This window comes from Pseudopipra pipra, unplaced genomic scaffold, assembly GCF_036250125.1.
Source record: "Pseudopipra pipra isolate bDixPip1 unplaced genomic scaffold, bDixPip1.hap1 HAP1_SCAFFOLD_405, whole genome shotgun sequence".
NCBI classification, from domain to species: Eukaryota; Metazoa; Chordata; class Aves; order Passeriformes; family Pipridae; genus Pseudopipra; species Pseudopipra pipra.
Window position 1 is genome coordinate 1 of NW_026990884.1, and position 19,062 is coordinate 19,062.

The window sequence follows — 19,062 nt, forward strand, 5'->3', positions numbered from 1 at the left end:
TGGGGGGCCGGGGGCAGGTGGGGGGGCCGGGCTGTGCAGGAGGGCAGCGACAGCGGCCGGGGAGAGGCGGCGTGCGGGGAGCGGGTGGAGGGTGGGGAGGAAGGGAGGGGACGAAAAAAAGGGGGAAAAGCAAAAGAAAGACAAAAACAAAAGCAAAGAAAAAGGGCCGAGGCAGCGAGAGGCTCCCGCGGCGCTGCTGCCTCCCCGCGCACTGCCCGAGCAAACGGCCGCGGGGGCGAGTTCCGGCGCTTAAATACCCCCGCCCCGACCCGCCCCCTGCCCGTCCCCGCCCCGCGCACCTGGACGGGCCCCGCCTCGCACACCTGTGCGGGCCCCGCTCCGCCCCGGCCCCGCCCCGGCCCCGCCCCGGCCGCGCCGTTTAAAGCCGGCAGAGCCGCGCTCGTCCCGAGTCTGTGGAGGAACCTCGTACCGGGATGCTGCGGGAGCGATCGGCGCGTCGGAAGACCGAGGGTGGCGATGGAGCTCGGCAGGAGGACCGGGACAAGGATCGGGGCCAGGACCGGGACCGCGACCGGAGGAGCGAGGTTGGTTTGGGGCTGGGATGGGGCTCGGCATCCGGACGGGGACCAGGATCGGTGCCGGGCTCATCCCAGCCCGGCCTCGCCGCCTGTGCCCCGGCAACGCGGGCGAGAAGAGCCGCTCCGGGCCGGGCGCTGGGGCCGAGCGCGGCGGGGCCGCTCGGGCCGGGGCTCTGCCGGGGCCCGGTCGGGGGAGAACGGCGGCGCGTTCGTCGTGTAGACGCGGAGCCGGGGCTGGGACCGGCCGGGGCGCGGGGACACGCCGGGCCGGCCCCAGGACCCCCGAGGAGGGGTGCCGCCCGTACCCCCCGCGGGATCGGAGCTTCCCCGCTCGGGCACCCCCGAGGCCACCGCACCCGCTCCCGGGGCGAACATCGCCCGTCTCCCCCTTAAACGCGGCCCCAGGAGGTTCCCACCCCCAGGGCCCCCCGGGAACGAGGGATCTGGGGCCCGCCGGGGCTCCGGCCACGGGCCCGCTCCGGCCGCGGGGAGCTGGGGGCCTGCCGGGGAGGGAAGAACGGCGGCAGCCCTTTCCCCGTTCCTCCCGTGCTCCGGGACCCCGAGCAGAGCTGCTCGTTTGTCCCCGTGTCCCTGTGTCTGTCCTCAGGCGGCCCCAGGAGCTGGCACTGACCGTGCCGCGGGTCGGGCACAGGCTGCTCCCAGCTCTGCCTGCGGAACTTCGGCAATTACCGACAGCAGTTCTTTGCCCTGCCATCCAGAAGGTGCGGCTCATCTGACACCAGCCAGGTGAGACCTGAGGCTCCCCTTCCTCTCCCCCGCTTTCTCGGCAACTCGCACCCTCCCGGGGCAAACCCTCTGGTTTCAAAATCCCGTTGAAACATTTCCTCTTGATTTGCAGACGGGGAAGGCCCTGCCTGGGAGGGAAACGGCTACAGGGGAGGAAACCAAGAAATGCTCCAACCGGATGGTGCTGCGCGAGTCAAAAGAGGGGCAAGACCGCGGGCAAATACAGTCAGGAAATGAGCTTTTATTCAATCTCTGCAGGAGCCCTTCGCAGCCACGGGCCGGAGGGAGCGCGGCCGGCTGGGCTGTGCCCGGCTGGGGACGGGCACCAATTCATCGCTGCCCTGCTCAGGGAGGTTTTCCGGCCCCGTCCGGGCTTCACCCAACGGCTGCAAAGGTGCTCGTGCGGCATCCGAGCTCATTTCCAGGGATAAAGGAGCCAAACGAGTCCGGAGGGATCCCTCGCTCCGAGGCAAAGGCGTTTGGTCGAGTGTCGCCGCCTGGTCCCGCCTGCGGGGGAGCGTCTCCTCCAGGTGAGCCTTCGGAACCCAAAATGCCGGGGGGGCAAAGGTCGGGGCCGCTTTTCGGGCCCGGAGTTGGACGGAGCCCTCGGCGGCTCCCGCTTCCCGCCAGGAACGTTCTCGGGGCTCCCTGGGCAGTCCCAGCTGGGCAGGGAACGCGGGCCGGGAGGAGGCCGGAGCGACAGACAGCGACCCAGCCCTGCTTGGGCTTCCTATTGCCAGGGGATGGAGGAGCTGTGCCCTGGAGCTGTGCCCTACAGCCCCCGTGGGGTGGGCACGGGGAAAGGGCTGCCCGCGGCTCCTCAGCCGGGCGCTGCTCTGGACGGGCCCCCTGAGATGCCTCACCCTGGACACGCCCCAGCGCCAGCCCCAAAGGACCCAAAGAATCCAGCTGGCATTCGGCAGTGTCGGCACGGCGGGGCTGCAGAGCAGCGCGGGCAGCCATTCCCAGGGCCCACCTCCCAGAGCTCCCCCGCGCCCCCCACGTGTGTCCCGCCCGCCCCAAATCCCTGCCCTTCCAGCCGGAGGCCAGCAGCCAGCAGCAGCCTTAAAGCCAGGGCCATGTGCCCTCAGCGGCACTAAATCCCGAGCAAGAGCCCTCGGAGATGCCTGAAAAGAAAAGAGGGTGCTTGGAGAAAGTTGGGCTTGGATGCAATTCGCAGTTTTTCGGGGACCCAACCGCACCTGCAGAACCCGTGGACAGCTTGAACAGGTGGGTCAGAGCCGAGGTGCCCTGAAGGCAGGGCTGTGCATCCCTTTCCTCGGGGAAAAGAACTCCCCGGGGCCGCTCCCGAGGCTCGGAAGGGACAGCGGCTTCCCGCCCGGACAGACGTCCTCGCCCGTGCTCAGGGGCTGCCTCGCCCCGGGCCGGGAGCGCGTCCGGCCCCCGCCTTCTCCTGGGCCAACACATCCCCTGGAGCCCGGCCCGGGGCGGAAAACCGGCCCAATTCCAGGGAGCTCGCTCAAGTCCCCCCAGGGACACCAGCGGGGCTGGGGGAGGAGGGTTATAAACAGCAAAGTCTGTGGAATATCAACCTGTCCTTGTCCCGATCCCGCTGAGCAAACCTGGAACCGTGGCTGCTTCCTGGCAAACCTGGCGTTAGAGCGGCAGCTCTGCGGGGGAACAGCCGGGCTCCAGGAGGCACTGGGAGGCTGTTCCAGCAGGAATTCGGCATGGAATTGCGGGCTGTAGGTAGAATTCATCCAAACCTGCAAAGCTGAGACCGGCACCCAAACCTGGGCCCCCTGCAGAGAACAATCTTTGTGCTGCCGTGTCGGCCAAAGCCGCTGCCCAACAGTCCCCTCGTTTGACTTTCTAGGTGAATTGTGCACAAGCCAGTCCCCCATTCCCTATCCAGGCTGGGAGTGCTCGTGCCCTTGGCACAGATGGCTCTGGCTGGGCAGGAACTGAGAGCAGGACGTGGGGCAGAGTGGATCAGCTGCCCAGGGAACATCCAGGAGATGAAGCTACGGGATCCTCATTCCAATCAAGGGAACACATTCTGTCTCTGGCAGAAGCCGGGAGCCAAAGCAGATCCCGCCTGGCCAGGCTGGGGGGCAGCAGTTGGATCCACTCTGGGGGAAAGCCCCTGTGCCTGCCAGGAGCTCTGACTCTGTTTGTCCTGCCAGCTCTGACCAGTGTCAGGGCCACTGGGAGGGATTCAGAATCCACAGAAATCCCAAATCCTACTGAGGGACTCAATCAAAGGAAGAAAGTAATTTTTGTCATAAAAAGATTAAAAAAACTGTTAAAAATTCTAGGACAGCAATCCTGGGATTCTCAGGAAACTTAGTAGTGCTCTTGGTTCCATTTCAATGGATCTTTAGTCCGTCAATGAGCAGCTTGGAGAACTTCCCCTGGGATTTAGAGGCTGAGCAGGGTTTGCTTTGGATTGCCTGGCACCTCTGGCCCCAGCTGGTGCAAACACAACTTGGGCCAATGTGGTTAAACACACTTTCCTACAAAAACAGTTGCTGTATCCCCTAGAAACTACCCCAAGTTTGCAGACAAAACCTTCATCTCGGTCCCTCCTCAGTTATCCCAGGTTTTCCTGGCTGGGAGCTGCAAGGAGGCTGTAAATTGAAAGGTAGAAAGAGAAGATCTGTCAGCAAAAGGCACAAAGAAGGGGACAGGTTTCAGAAAACATTTCTGCAATCTAATGAATAACTCTTTCCAGTTTCCCAGGGAGAAGAACAGGAACTCACAGCCACCAAGGCCTGACAGTTCCCTGCAGCCAGAGCTCAGCACACAGCCAGAGAGGCAATTCCAGCATCTAAAAGAAAAAAAAGAAGAAAAAAGTGATTTATTTTGGTTTAAAGTTACATTAAGTTGTTCCAAGCAAAGCAAGCCTTGCTCTGGTTTCAGTTGGGTGAACAGGGAGCGCTGGGCACAGGGCACGTCATTAATGCCCAGGGGATGGGGCTTTGTGGGGGAGGGAAGAGCAGCTGATGGAGTTGCCCAGTCCAATTCCTGCCCCAGGCCTGACTGGCCCAGGACAAACCCTCTGGCAGGCAGTGGGTTTGTTCTGTCTCATGGTCAGTGCCCCGTGTGTCCCTGTGGGCAGTGCCAGGCTGGGGACAGGCACACGCAGCTGGCAGCACTCTCTGCCCCAAACAGCCTCGGGGGGCAGCGCAGCCCCGGGTATCGAGGGGGGCTGGAGGCGGCCCAGGAAAGGACCCCCCGCTCCCCCCGTGATGTCCTAGGGGACATCCACACTTACCCTCACAGTTTTCCCTGCCTGCAAACTACTTCTTACCTCATTTTTACCTCCAAACATTCATCCTCTGCCACACAGATGACCTCAAAGTTTCCCCCAAAACCTCCTTACCTGTCCACTACTGATTACCCCAGTTTACCCCAGGAGCTGCATTCTCTCTGCTGCACATTACCTCAGGTTTGACAGACAAAGATTTCCCTCCCTGCCCACTACTGACTGCCTCACCTTACCCCAAAAGATTCATTCTCTCTGGGACAGACTGCCCCACATTTTACTCCCAACATCTGCCTTACCTGTCCACATCTGACCAGCTCCTTTGTACCTACAGAGGGTCATTCTGCACCCCACACACACCTCAGGCTTATCTCAAACCTCTCCCCACCTGTCTGCCACCCAGTGCCTCATCTTTACCTCAACAGGTTCCTTCTCTTCCCAGCAGATTACCTGAACTTTAACACCCACAATTGTCTGTGTCTCTCACCACTCATCACCTCAGGTTACCTCAGTGTGTTCATTCCCTGCCCTGCAGAGAATGAACCTCCTTTTTAACCCCCAAACTTTCCCCTTCCAGCCCACTCCTGATTACCTCTTTTTGAACACAAGAGTCATTCTCTCCCCAGAGTCTTCCCTACTGCACACTCCTGATTGCCTCTTTTGGACCTCCAAATATTCATTCTCTGCCCTGCAGCTTTGCTCAAGTTTCACCCTCAGAAATTCCTCTGCCTGTCCCCCTACTGACTGCCTCACTTTGTGGGGGTCAAATCTGTGGCAATGTGCAGCAGAGAGAAGGAATATTTTGGAACAATTTTCCCTACAAGTCCACCACTGAGTACCTCATGTTCATCTCTCAATATTCATTCTCTACCATGCAGATTACCTCAGATATTTCCCCCCCAATTTTCCCCATATGTCCACAACTGATTACCCCAGTTTACCTCAGGATGTACATTCTCTCTGCTCCACGTGACCTCAAATTTTACAAACAGAATTTTTCCCTACCTGCCCAACACTGACTGCCTCACTTCACACCAAGATATTCATTCTCTCTGCTACAGATTGCCCAGATTTTACTCCCAAAATTCTCCTTACCTACCCACATGTAATCAGCTCCTCGGTACAAATACATGTTCATTCTCTACCCTGTGGGCTACCCCAAGTTTACCCTAAAACACTCCCCAGCTGTCCACCACTGAGTACCTCATTTATCCTTCAAAATATTCACTCTCTGCCCTGGACGTTCCCTCAAGTTTTAACCCCAAAGGTTTCCCCCCCTCCTGCCCACCCCTGACTGCCTCAGTGTCCATCAGGAGGTACATCCTCTCTGCTACAGGTGACCTGAAATTTTACAAACACAAATTTTCCCGACCTGCCCACCACTCACTGCCTCACTTTATCTCTAAATGGTCCTTCTGTCCTCTACAGATGAGGTCAAGTCTTACCCCCAACATTTTCCTTCCTCTACATCATCAATTATCTCTTCCTGACACCCCAAATTTCCATTCCATTCCTACACATTCCCTGAGTGTTTCCCTCCCAAGCATCCTTCCCTTCTTCCCTGTTTAATAACTCACACTCCAGCCCCAGGCTCTCCACTCCCCCCTCAGTGGGACCCCTCCAAAATGCCACCTCCCTCCCCTCTGCAGCACCTCACCTTTTCCTACACAAACAGTTGCTGGGTCCCCTCAAAATTACATTTCTGCAATCTAATGAATAACTCTTTCCAGTTTCCCAGGGAGAAGAACAGGAACTCACAGCCACCAAGGCCTGACAGTCCCCTGCAGCCAGAGCTCAGCACACAGCCAGAGAGGCAATTCCAGCATCTAAAAGAAAAAAAAGAAGAAAAAAGTGATTTATTTTGGTTTAAAGTTACATTAAGTTGTTCCAAGCAAAGCAAGCCTTGCTCTGGTTTCAGTTGGGTGAACAGGGAGCGCTGGGCACAGGGCACGTCATTAATGCCCAGGGGATGGGGCTTTGTGGGGGAGGGAAGAGCAGCTGATGGAGTTGCCCAGTCCAATTCCTGCCCCAGGCCTGACTGGCCCAGGACAAACCCTCTGGCAGGCAGTGGGTTTGTTCCCTCTCATGGTCAGTGCCCAGTGTGTCCCTGTGGGCAGTGCCAGGCTGGGGACAGGCACACGCAGCTGGCAGCACTCTCTGCTCCAAAGACACTTCTGGCCTCCTTGGCAAACTGCCTCTGACACTTGGTTTTCTTCAGGAGAAATTAAGAAATTGCTCATGGCAGTTTGGAGATGAAGTTATCCCAAAGGGAAGGAAAGAACAAATATTCCTGTCAGAGCCCTTGGGATCTGCTGGGCTGAATTGGGAAGGGCCCATTATCTGCAGAGCAAATACAGGACAACCCCAAACACAAAGCCCAGCCTGTCCAGTGGGGTGTGAAAGCACCACTGGGACAAACCTCCACTCTCCTGATTCTTTTCAGGGACTGCTCCAATCCAGCTCTGAAGCTGCCAAACCCAAACTGTCCCCAGTGCTCTGGAACAACAGGATCTTCTCAGGGATGATGCATTGGAAGCACAGTCCCAGCAAACACTCCCAGACACACAGAGGCACAACTGGAGCTCATGGCTGGGGCTGGGAAGGGCTGCAAGGAGGACACAACTCCCAGATAGGGCAGCCTCGGCAGCAACAGCAGCAAATTCCCAGCTTGGATGGCAAAGCAGAGAGACAAAGGCTGGCAATGCCCATGGCATTGGTAGCTTTCCCTTCTGCTCCCTGTGGGGCCACAGCCCGGGAGGAAATCTCCAAGGGGGACAGAAGACCTCAGGAGGCAACAAAAGACAGCAGCGTCTGTTGCCCTGGTCCTGTTCCAACTCAGCCTGCGGGCCCAAACCTTCCCCCTCCAGGGAAACACTGACCTTCCCGGTGTCAGGCTGGAACACAGCCCTCATTCTCACCTTCCACACGCTCCCAGGCTCACCCCAAATTCAGGACCAGGGGCCAAAGGCCACTCGGGCCGGGGCTCTCTCTGTCTCTGCGGGCTCAGGGACTGCAGCCACCAGGGCCCTCCAGCACGGACAGCCTGGACCCAGAGCAGATCCCTGGGCATTAGCAGCGTCCTGGGCATCCCTGGAGACAGAAACCATCAGCCTCTGGGATAGCACTTCATTGCCAGCACACACAGCCTGCCAAATTTAGGGGGGCAGCTCTCGGACCACAAAGCCCAGTCTGACCCAGTTCTCCTGGGCACCAACACGGACTCCACAAACCCACCAGAATGAGAATGTTCTGCTGCTTTGACAAACTTCAGCCCAGCTTTGCAAACCTCAGTCCCTGCAGCTCCTGCTCTCCAGAGCCCCGTTCAGGGCTGGCTCCAGTTCCCTGGAGAACCTGCCCCAGCCCCACTCTGGGCCAGCCTGAGCAGAAGCCACTGGGCTGCACAAGGAAGAACCCTCCCCTGGCTGCTGCAGCTGGAGGGAGATCCAGCTCCCAATGGAATCCTGGCAACAGCCTCCCAGAGGGTCTCTCCACAGCCCTTGGCAGTGGCTCAGAATGGCAGCAGCTCCAGTGCCAGCTGGGTCCCTGCACGAGTCCTTGTCCCAGCCCTGCCACACGGACACACACGGGAGACACCCACGGGCACACAGGCCTTGCCTGCACAATTCCTCACCCACAGCTGAGGGAAAGCCACACAATATCAAGAAATACCCTGGGCTGAAAGCACTCATCACTCCAGTCCATCAGGACTTGGAGGCAGTTGGGGAGGCAACAGACCCAAATTCTAATCCTACCTCTACATTTCTAACAGGTTCTCTTAGAAAGATCCTGGACAGGAACTCAGACAACAGAACCCAAACACTGCACAAGTAATAGCAGAAGGTTTGCCAGGAAGAACAGAAGTTCCTTGTTTTCCTTAACGCTCTGGGAGTGTAGGACCCAATCTTTGCAACCAAGGGACACCAGAGATGTGATTAATACTTAAACCTCTCCACCATGGTTCTGTCTCAGAGAACTGGGCCAGCCCTGAGCTACTCCCAGGTGCCTGCAGTGCTTTGGGGAGGGGCAGGACAATGTCCCACTTCTGCTTGGAAACATTCCAGATGAGGAAAAGCCACTTCCCTTCTCTCTCTCTGACCCAGAACCAGAACAGTCCTGTGGGACAACACGGACTATGCACGGATGGCCCGAGTCAGTGGGGGGAAAAAAACCTAAACAAACCAAACCACCCCAAATTTCAAGATAAAAACAGGCTGCTTCTTTAATAGGAACACACCAAACTCATTGAAGCCAGAGAGAAAATTACAAACAAACAAACAAACAAAAGACCCAAAGAGATACTTTGCATTGATCATTCCGAAGGAAATTCTCCACAGATCAGAAGCAAGTACCAATACTTTGTCCTCTATTGAAAATTAATGACTTGAGGGGCTGGACATGTCCAGTGAGGGTTCAGGGCTCTGGTGGGTCCTTTATGGCTGATCCCGACCGGCCCAGGCCAAACCCAACCACCCCCATCCCTGCTCCATCCCAAACCTGGGGGCAACATTCAGACAGTTTGGAAACACTGCCCTTCCCTGCTACTCCGTCCTTCCTTACACATCCAGTGCCCAGGGAGCAAATGCCAACAGCAGGAGGAGAGAAACGTGTCCCTCTGACTTACCCCACCCCACGGGCAGCACCAGGAGCCCCCAGCCCGGCCGGCGGGGCTGCAGCCTCTTGCCTTTGGCTGCTCCCAGCCCAGGGCACTTGGCAGAGCTGGGCTGGAGCAGGGCTTTGGCCTGGCCTGGAAGAGAGGAGAACAAGGCAATTAAGGGCACTGGGCAAGTCAAAGGCTCCTGCCCTTCACCCTTCTCTTCAATTGCTCACTAGAGAGTTTTAGCCATGAAAAATCCAGGGGGGACAACAAATAAAATGGGACCTTTTCCACCATTTTTATTCCTCTCTACTTCAGGCACTAAAAGGAGGCTCATCTTTCTTACTGCATTCCTTGCCCCATTTGAACAGAACCCTTTTCATTCCAAACCTCCCATGGGAGTCAGTCAATCCTCTGCCATTGGACTTTGGGCAAAGGAAGAGACACCTGGGACAATGGAGCCCAGGAAATGAGGGAGAGAAACCTGACAGGGAAAGGATTCAAGGCACTCCAGAACTCAGAAATATGTTCATGCCTTGCCAGCCCACCCCCATTCTGTGCCACCCACCTGAGCTGGGCAGGTGAGGCCAAGGCTCCCCTTCCTCCTGCCAATCATTGTCCCAGCACACGGATCCCTGTGCTGGGCAGCACTTGGAAAAACCTGGGAAAGGTAAAAGGAAAATGGCACTGCCTGTCAGAAAACATGTCTGTGAACAAACCTTCTGAACAAATGTAATCCCATCCCTCTGCTCCAATAAACCCAGGGCAGGCAGGTCTCTCCAGCCCAGGGAGAACAGGAAGGAGAACTGCAGGAACACAGGCAGGCACAGGCAGCTCTGGGCACTGATTCCCTGCAGACCTCTCTGCACTTGGGGCTCTTGGCACTTCATTTATAAAGAATGGGGGGCAGCAGCCCAGGAATGCCCCTCAAAAACACAGAGAGAGAACAGGAACAGGGGTTGTTTGGGAACAGGCTGTGTGTCCAGCAGGGATGGGAACTGGAAACACGGGAGGCTGGAGGAAGGCAGGGGGGGAGCACGGGCCTGCCTTGGATGGATCCTTTTTCCCTTTGCTCAGGAGCCTCAGCTCCCCCCTGTCTGAGAGCACCAGGGAACTGCTGCAGGGGAAGAGTTCATTTAGGCACAAGCCAGTGATGCAGCCACGGGGGCAGGGCAAGAGGGGAGAGGAACTGACACAAAAATGACACAATCACCACTGAAAGGGACTTTATTGAGCTACAACACAAACACATTCACAGCCCGCCAGGGCAAGAGGTGCCCCCAGGACCACCAACACAGCAGCTGGGCTTGCAGGAACACCCTCTTCTCAAGTTATGGAGCCAAGGGCTCACAGTTGGGATCCACCCTAAAGATGCACTCAGGCATCAGGGCCAAGTCCTGCCCAGTCACTGCAGACAGTTCAGCCCCAGCAGCAGTGGCATTTTCTGCCTCTCCCTCCAACATTATTTGGGACCCAACAGCTCAAGGCTGTGGAATTTCAGCTTCATAAATGTTTTATAAAGTTGTACTTCCTGAGAACTGGTGCATTTTTGAGTCTTCCTGACTCTTCCAGGGCTGCACTTGCCAGGATCCTTTGGGCCTGGTGTTTTGCTGACAGGCAGGGCACTCCAGAAAACAACTCCTCACCAGTCATGGAATAACAGGAACAGCTAGAATCAGAGTGGGGAAAGGAATTCTGTTATCCTGATGATGTTGGGCTGCAGGACACAGGCAGCAGGTACCCAACAGTTGGACCAATACTCGCCTCGGGAGGATGATGCCAAACTGTGCCATCCCCTGCCCCAGCCGATCCCTTTGCTCTTTTGGCAGCACTTCCCAGAACAGCCCAGCAGGCAGAGCCCAGGGGACGGCCCTGCTGCTGTGACACTGGGGCTGGGACTGGCACCGCTCACACAGGGGGACAACGATGCCAGGGAGACCCCCCGGACCCAGCACCGTAAGGGAAACTACAGCACTGCATGGCAACAGTGCTCCCAGCCCCTGGAATCACATCCATCCAATCCCACTGAGGGCACCAACAGCCGCCCGCACAATGAGCCCGACAGACCCCGGCCCTGCCAGAGAGTCCCCCCGGGCACAAAGGGACACTGACCCCTGGGCAAGGGCCATTTGCTTCCCACGTCACCTTGTCCTGGGGTCCTGGTTTGGAGCTGCTTTTCCATCTCCATCCAAATCAAACCAAGGCACCCGACCCAGGCACCTTTTCCAGGGAACTGCCCGGGCCAACAGCATCGCCCAGAGGGACCACAAGGGCTGTGAGGATGGCCAGGATCCACAGGTTCTGTAAGATATCAAGCTACAACATGGCAATATCATTCCCTCCACTAACATTTATTCACAGGAACATATTCCCATTTTCCTTGTCTGCATTTAATCACTAATTCCGTGAGGGTGGCACTTGGGAGCCAAGTAGCCAAACCACTGCCAACTGACCCCAAATCCCTACAAACCTGACACTGCCCTAGTTCTTCCTGTTTCATTCCCACAGGTACAGTGTCTCACTCAGCACATGGACTACTTTTGCCTCCCCCCTTTGTGACTTCAAACTCCCTCTGGCACGGGTTATAAGCTCCTGCTTTCCAAAAGTGCTTCCCACTGACAGATGTGGCTGACCCAGCAGTGAGCCATGCATGCTCCCTCTCTGCTCCCAGCACTTGCTCTGGGGCTTTTCCCCATTTCCCCAGTGATTTGTGCTCACTGTCCAGGGGATCTACACTTGTTGCTTCAACCACAGGGCCGGTGGCAACTCCCTCCCGAGGCCTCGCTCCTGCCCCGACCCCTGCTCTGGCTCTGCCTTGGATCCACCATCTCCATTCCATGGGGCTGCCTTCCTGAGCAGGGCCTGGCCTGGGCATCCTGGAGGAGCTTTTTACCCAAGGCCTTAGGGGGATTTCAGGCCCTCTTAGCATTTGTTAAGTTCCCACTAAAGCCCAAGAACATACTCAGAGCCGCTTCTCCAACAGGGTCTATCTTGGGCTGGCTTCCAGTAACTTCCTATTCCCAAATCCTAAGGGCACTTCCTTCCTACCTGGAACAGTTCATTAGGATACATGCCCAGAATAAAGACAAGTGCCACAAGCATTCAAACACACAAGGTACCTTTATTACAGTGAGAATAATAATAATAAACTTAGCAAAGAGAATCAAAAGTTAAAAAAGGATACAAATGAACTGCCTTATTGTGTGGCATTAAAACAAATACTAAGAACAGCATTCAATACAGTATAATCTTAACTAGTAAAAAGGGAGTCAAAGGGATACCAAAAAGGATCATAACACAATCTTATGGATAACTATTAACACGATATTTGGTTAGTAATAGGGGAAATTAAAGGGAAAATATTATGAATACTAAATAAAGGGTATTAAAGGAACACTAAAGGATATTTAAAGTCTTCTTTCTCGATTGCCTCCTATCACTAACCTGTGCCCACCCCCCCAGCCAGGCAGGGCTGTCAGGATCTGCAGCAGCTGGTCGGTGCCCATCCCTTAGCGGGCGTCCCCGCGGAGCAACACAGGCTCGGTGGCAGGATGAGGATCGCTCAGCTCAGCAGTCCTGACAGCCCATTTGATCAGCTCCACATTACACCACGTAGGGCCAGGACGCAGTGTAAGGGGAGGCCTGAATGGCAGCCAAACCCCGCCTGATCATTGCCTGGTGGCAACAGTCTGGGCCTGCCCTACTTGTAGGGCAAGGGGCCAGCCACCCCTGCCCACATCATCTTCCTCTCACCATCATCTTTCTCACCCCTAGGGATGACCTCTCCCATGGTGTTTCAAGGGTAGATGTACCTACCTTGCAAGATGTAGCAGAACCAAGGAAGAACTCAGCTCTGATAACAGGGGATATCAGGCTGACTTGCTGAAAAGCACAATGGACCTCACAATTAGCTTGTGCCATCAAGTTACATTGTACCACACTCGAGCTGGTTTCACATCCTAATAGGATTTCTTTCTCACACCTCTATGCTCCATTGATCATCTAATTCAGGAGTCCCCCCTTACACGACCCTACTTCTGCCAGAGGCTCCAATTGGCATCATTAGCACTGGCAGGAACCTTCAGTTCCCCCTCTGCAGCTCGTATTGGCCACAGGTCTGGAGCCTGTTGAATTGCTCCCTGAGCTGTTTCCAACCCTCCCTGCTGCTCATTTCCCACTCAAACTCACACTTCTGCCCTGGGACTTTATGGCCCAGGCCAAGGATTGGTCCCAAAGGAGGACCTTGTTGTCACCAAAAGCCAAACCAACCAATAAACTGCTGGGCTTCCACCTTGCTCTGGGGGTGACCAAGCCTGAAGTCTCCTGCCTAGTCCTGGGCAATACTTCCGGGGGACCACAACACCTCTGAGATCCTAAAAATATCACAGGTTGGGCAGGTCTTGAATTTTGTCTGGATTAACTCCCCCCCTTCCTTTCCATGTGCTGCCCTACTCATTCTAATGGTGCTTGTACTCCCTGAACCATTCCCTCACCCATCCAACCATCCCTTGTGCCCTCTCTGACAAGGACAGTGGGTCCAGGTGTTCTGCCACGCTCCCAGGGCACAGGGTGGGACTGTGGAGCCACCCTCGAGGGGGGAAACGTGCCCTGCCTGCCCTGCCCAGGGAAAGGGAACTGCCCCCAGTGTTCCCCAGCACAAGGCACCCTTGGGAATATCCCCTGCAATGGGACACTCAGGGACAGCAACAAGCACTGCACGAGGCTGCTCTGGCACAGGACCAATTTTAAGCTCAGCTTTTCTCTGGACCACTGCACTTTGTTTCCCACCTCATCCTGCAGTCAGAACTTGCTGTCCTTGTAACTTTTTAGGGTGACCATAAATTACAGAGGCCTCTGCTCCAGCACCCACAAGGGCCTGAACCATCTGAAAAGATCCATTTTTCCAGGGAAGTCAAAGCTCCACCTGAGGACCAGGGTCTTTTCTCACCCATCCTTGTGCTGCAGCTTGGCCTCCATCTCACTCTGCTTTCAGTTCTCTCCATGGTTGAACATTGGCAGCCCTGGCCCTGGGTGGAGCTCGGCATCCTGATCCCATCCCTCCTGGCCCCCGGAACCGCTGACTCAGCAATGGGGGGCCCTCCATTGCCAAGGGCACAGTCCCGTCGGGGCTCACGGGGGGAGCAGGAGGTCGAAGGCTCCATCCCTGCTGCTACAACCTTCCAACACTACAGCCAACAGAGGGGCCTCTCCAGCCCTGCCTCCCAAGGCATCCTGAACTAACCCAGCCCAACTCCACAGGACAAACTGCTCCCTCTCTGCCCAGTCCAGTCTACTCTCAGCAATGCCTGAATCCATTGCAGGGACCTTGCTTTGAGCTCCCCAGGGCCGGGCACCCCGAGGATCTCCCCGAATAATCCTTTCGGTGCGCGCTGGAGTCCTCGGGGTGCCCCAACCCGGGGGGCACCAACAGCACTGTCCCTCCAGGGGGCACAATTTGCTCCTAAAATGCAGGGGGATCTTGCCTGTGTCCCAGACTGGTCCGGGGATCTGAGGCCCTTCCCGAGAAAATCTCGGTGCCGGCGTGAAGGGCCAGAGATCCCTTGGAGCCACGGGAGAGCAGGCAGAGTCCCTCCTGGGGGGCCAATTTTCCTGCCTGAATTCAGCTCTTCAAAGAAGCCTCTGAGACTCAGCTGGTGAGTTTTAGAAGCCAGGCATTCCTTGCTTACAACACCCTGCCATGATCCAAGCCCCACGGGTGCCCTGGCAGTCAGCTCCCAAAGGGCACACGGAAGTGTCTCCACTGCAGCTGATGGGAGGGGTCAGCATTACAGGAGGGTTCATTTTCCTTCCCTGCCTTCCTGTTCCACAGTCAGGGCATTTTCCAACACTCATTACCATACACACCTACCCTTACAAGGTTTCCAAGGGGCTTCACCAAGGGCCTTCCCAGGTCTGCTCTGTCTGGAGCCCTCAAAGTCCTCAGTGCCTGCCTGAGGAACCTCAACACAACTCACCTGCTTACACAGCAACTTGGTGCTGCTTGGCTCATGCCTCAGTTCCCTTCTTCCTTCTTTCTTCACCTCCCTTGCTTGGTCCCTTTCAATCCCTTGGCTCAGCTCTCTGCAGTTTCCAGGCTACATCCCACTGCAAAAAGGATCAGCTCTTGTTACATCTCAACACTCAGATATCATTCCCCCTTTATTCTTGACACTGGGCCATCAGGCCAGTGTCTCATGATTTAAAGCAGAGTTTGACTCCTCAGTGACAACAACAGCTACAGCCCTGAATCCTAACACAGGCTGAGACACAAACACGGATGGGAACTCTGAAGGATCCACTTTGTCCTGCTCACCAATCCAAAGGAGCTTTCTGAACTCAAGAATAACAGACCCCAGGTCCTTTTTCTGCAAATTTAGCTTCTATCAATGTGACCCACAAGACCTGGAAAGGCCCTTCCCACTTCACCTGCAGGGCTGGCAGTGCCACCACTGGACACAGACCCAGGGGCTGGGCAGGAACGGAGGGGCTGGGGCGTCCAATCCATCGGCCCAGGTGGCACCAGGAGTTCCTGGAGTTCCTGCAGGGGAGAGCCTCAAGACAACAAAGGATTAGGAAGATCATTTTAAACTTCAATATGTATATCTCTTGGAAGATGGGGAGTTGGACAAAGCCTACTGGTGCAACAAGGACACACTCAAGGCTATTTAAAAGCACCTACCAGCACTCAAAAGCTGTCACTGTCCTTCTGTCAGGTGGAACTCAGCCAACTCTCTTTGCCAAGAGCCTCCAGGAGGATTTCCAGCTTTTGGGGCTCCCTTTTAACCATTTTTCCCATCACTGTAGCTGGGACTATCACCTGCCCTACAGGGGGAACAGCCCACAAAGTTCACTTGCAGGGATGCCATTAACTCAAAGTCCCTTCTCAGGGGGGTCACGGCACACCTTGGCCTTTGTTTGCCCTCCCCACCAAAGATGCTTCCAACAGTTCTGAGACATCTGGCAGACCCAGAGCTCTCCTCAGGGAATGCTTCAGCTGCTTAAAGGCTGCCCTTGCACCATCTAGCCAAGGCAGAAAATGCTTACAGGCTGTTGGAGAAGTTGGCAGAACAGTCTTACCACACATCCAGAGGGAGCAATCCAGAGTCCACCCCATCCCACCATTCCCAGCAAGGCAGTTCATGGGCTGTCTGGGGCTCAGGGAGGAGTCAGGGGGCTTCTTTTCTTCCTTCCTGCTTTCCAGATTTTCTCCTGCCAAAGCAAAGGTTTCTCGGCTTTCCTTGCTCAAGCAGATGCAGCAAAGGCCATCTTTGCAATCCAATACTGGAAACTACTCGAGGTTGTCACTTACAGGGGTTCTCTCAGGTCCTGCACTCATCAATCATCTTGGCCATTGGTTTCCTGGCAGGTTCTTGCATTCACGTCCTACAAGCAAACCAGGATGAGCAAATTTAGCTGTTACTGCAACCAATCCAGTCTGGCATTCTGATTTTAAAGGATACTGGCTTTGCCTTACCAGCAGAGATCCCACATCAGGGGTAATACCTACAGGTTCTGCCCTCTTCCACTCTCCTGCAATTCCACAGGCCCACACCACAGGAACAACTGCAGCTGCCACTTCAGTCAGGACCTTGCTGCTGACAGGAGTTATTCCCTGCACAACAAGAGCTGCTGCTTGGACACATTTAGTTTCAGCAATTACAGTTTCAATATCCCCAGTTTTCCATTTCATTTCTGCCTCAACTTTTCCAGTCCATCTCTTCCTAGCAGAGGTTTGGGTGAGTTTGGCAAACAGACAAACTCAGGAATTCCCCAATGTTTTCCCAGTTTAACCCCTGTCACACCAATCACCTTAACACTGCCAGTCCTTCATTCTCCCTCTATTATGTTAAGGCCTGAGGAAGTTGGACCTGTGTCTGACCAGGACAAGTGCAAACCAAATGCTGGGGACTGGAACACACACCTGGCACTCCTGCAGCTCTTACCATTACATTCAAGAGAAAACAGCCAATTGGACCATCACTGCTCATTTCTTAATCCCAATCCCACACTGCTTTGGCACTTCGAGCACCACTTTTAGAACCCAATTACAGTCCATTAGAGAGCTCCATGTCTAGCAGGGACAGCTACCCCTGGGATACTCTCAGCAATGCCTGAATCCATGGCAGGGACCTTGCTTTGAGCTCCCCAGGGCCGGGCACCCCGAGGATCTCCCCGAATAATCCTTTCGGTGCGCGCTGGAGTCCTCGGGGTGCCCCAACCCTGGGGGTACCAACAGCACTGTCCCTCCAGGGGGCCAATTTGGTCTCAAGCTTGCCATGGACAGCCCAAAAGGCATTTCAAGAGGCCTTCTTTGGAACCCCCCAACGGGTACAGGGGGGAAGCCACAAGAAGGCCTCATTTCTAAAGGCAGGGGGATCTTGCCTGTGTCCCAGACTGGTCCGGGGATCTGAGGCCCTTCCCGAGAAAATCTCGGTGCCGGCGTGAAGGGCCAGAGATCCCTTGGAGCCACGGGAGAGCAGGCAGAGTCCCTCCTGGGGGGCCAATTTTCCTGCCTGAATTCAGCTCTTCAAAGAAGCCTCTGAGACTCAGCTGGTGAGTTTTACAAGCCAGGCATTCCTTGCTTACAACACCCTGCCATGATCCCAGCCCCACGGGGGTCCTGGCAATCAGCTCCCAAAGGGCACACACAGCTATCTCTACTGCAGCTGATGGGAGGGATCAGCATTACAGGAGGGTTCATTTTCCTTCCCTGCATTCCTGTTCCACAGTCAGGACATTTTCCAACACTTATTACCACACACACCTACCCTTAGAAGGTTTCCAAGGGGCTTCACTGAGGGTCTTCCCAGGTCTGCTCTGTCTGGAGCCCTCAAAGTCCTCAGTGCCTGCCTTAGGAACCTCAACACAACTCACCTGCTGACACAACAACTTGGTGCTGCTTGCCTGCTGCCTCACTTCCTTCTTCCTTCTTTCTTCACCTCCCTTGCTTGGTCCCTTTCAATCCCTTGGCTCAGCTCTCTGCAGTTTCCAGGCTACATCCCACTGCAAAAAGGATCAGCTCTTGTTACATCTCAACATGCACATATCATTCCCACTTTACCCTAAGGATCCACTTTGTTCTGCTCACCAATCAAAAGGAGCTTTCCGAACTCAAGAATAACAGACCCCAGGTCCTTTTTCTGCAACTTCAGCTGCTATAAATGTGACCCACAAGACCTGGAAAGGCCCTTCCCACTTCACCTGCAGGGCTGGCAGTGCCACCACTGGACACGGACCCAGGGGCTGGGCAGGAACGGAGGGGCTGGGGCGTCCAATCCATCGGCCCAGGTGGCACCAGGAGTTCCTGGAGTTCCTGCAGGGGAGAGCCTCAAGACAACAAAGGATTAGGAAAAGGATCATTTTAAACTTTAATATGTGTATCTCCTGGAAGATGGGGAGTTGGACAAGGCCTACTGGTGCAACAAGGACACACTCAAGGCTATCTATTCAAAGGATCTACCACCACTCAAAAGCTATCACTGTCCTTCTGTCAGGGCAAACTCAGAAAACTCTGTTTGCCAAGAGCCTCCTGGAGGATTTCCAGCTTTTTGGGCTCTCTTTTAACCATTTTTCCCATCACTGTAGCTGGGACTATCACCTGCCCTACAGGGGGAACAGCCCACAAAGTTCACTCGCAGGGATGCCATTAACTCAAAGTCCCTTCTCAGGGGGGTCACGGCACACCTTGGCCTTTGTTTGCCCTCCCCACCAAAGATGCTTCCAACAGTTCTGAGACATCTGGCAGACCCAGAGCTCTCCTCAGGGAATGCTTCAGCTGCTTAAAGGCTGCCCTTGCACCATCTAGCCAAGGCAGAAAATGCTTACAGGCTGTTCTTAAAAGCTGGTATAAAAGTCTTACCACACATCCAGAGAGAGCAATCCAGAGTCCAGCCTGTCCCACCATTCCCAGCAAGGCAGTTCATGGGCTGTCTGGGGCTCAGGGAGGAGTCAGG

At 55.5% G+C, this 19,062-nt stretch overlaps 2 long non-coding RNA genes across 5 annotated transcripts; one reads left to right on the forward strand and one right to left on the reverse strand.

Moving 5' to 3' along the window:
• Positions 1-398: 398 nt before the first annotated feature.
• On the forward strand, positions 399-8,343 carry LOC135408391 (uncharacterized). 4 transcript variants are annotated; one of them, XR_010427576.1, is made up of 4 exons: positions 399-545; positions 1,147-1,286; positions 1,399-1,816; positions 3,124-3,835. It is a non-coding gene; the product is annotated as an uncharacterized LOC135408391 (long non-coding RNA). The 4 variants fall into 4 exon arrangements; XR_010427577.1 differs by lacking the exons at positions 399-545; positions 3,124-3,835 and adding an exon at positions 8,285-8,343 and having other exon boundaries at positions 1,022-1,286; XR_010427575.1 differs by lacking the exons at positions 399-545; positions 3,124-3,835 and adding an exon at positions 3,982-4,219 and having other exon boundaries at positions 1,022-1,286.
• Positions 8,344-10,910: 2,567 nt separating this feature from the next.
• Positions 10,911-13,465, reverse strand: LOC135408392 (uncharacterized). The gene is made up of 3 exons (XR_010427578.1): positions 13,140-13,465; positions 12,072-12,157; positions 10,911-11,410 (listed from the first exon to the last, which is right to left on the reverse strand). It is a non-coding gene; the product is annotated as an uncharacterized LOC135408392 (long non-coding RNA).
• Positions 13,466-19,062: the final 5,597 nt, after the last annotated feature.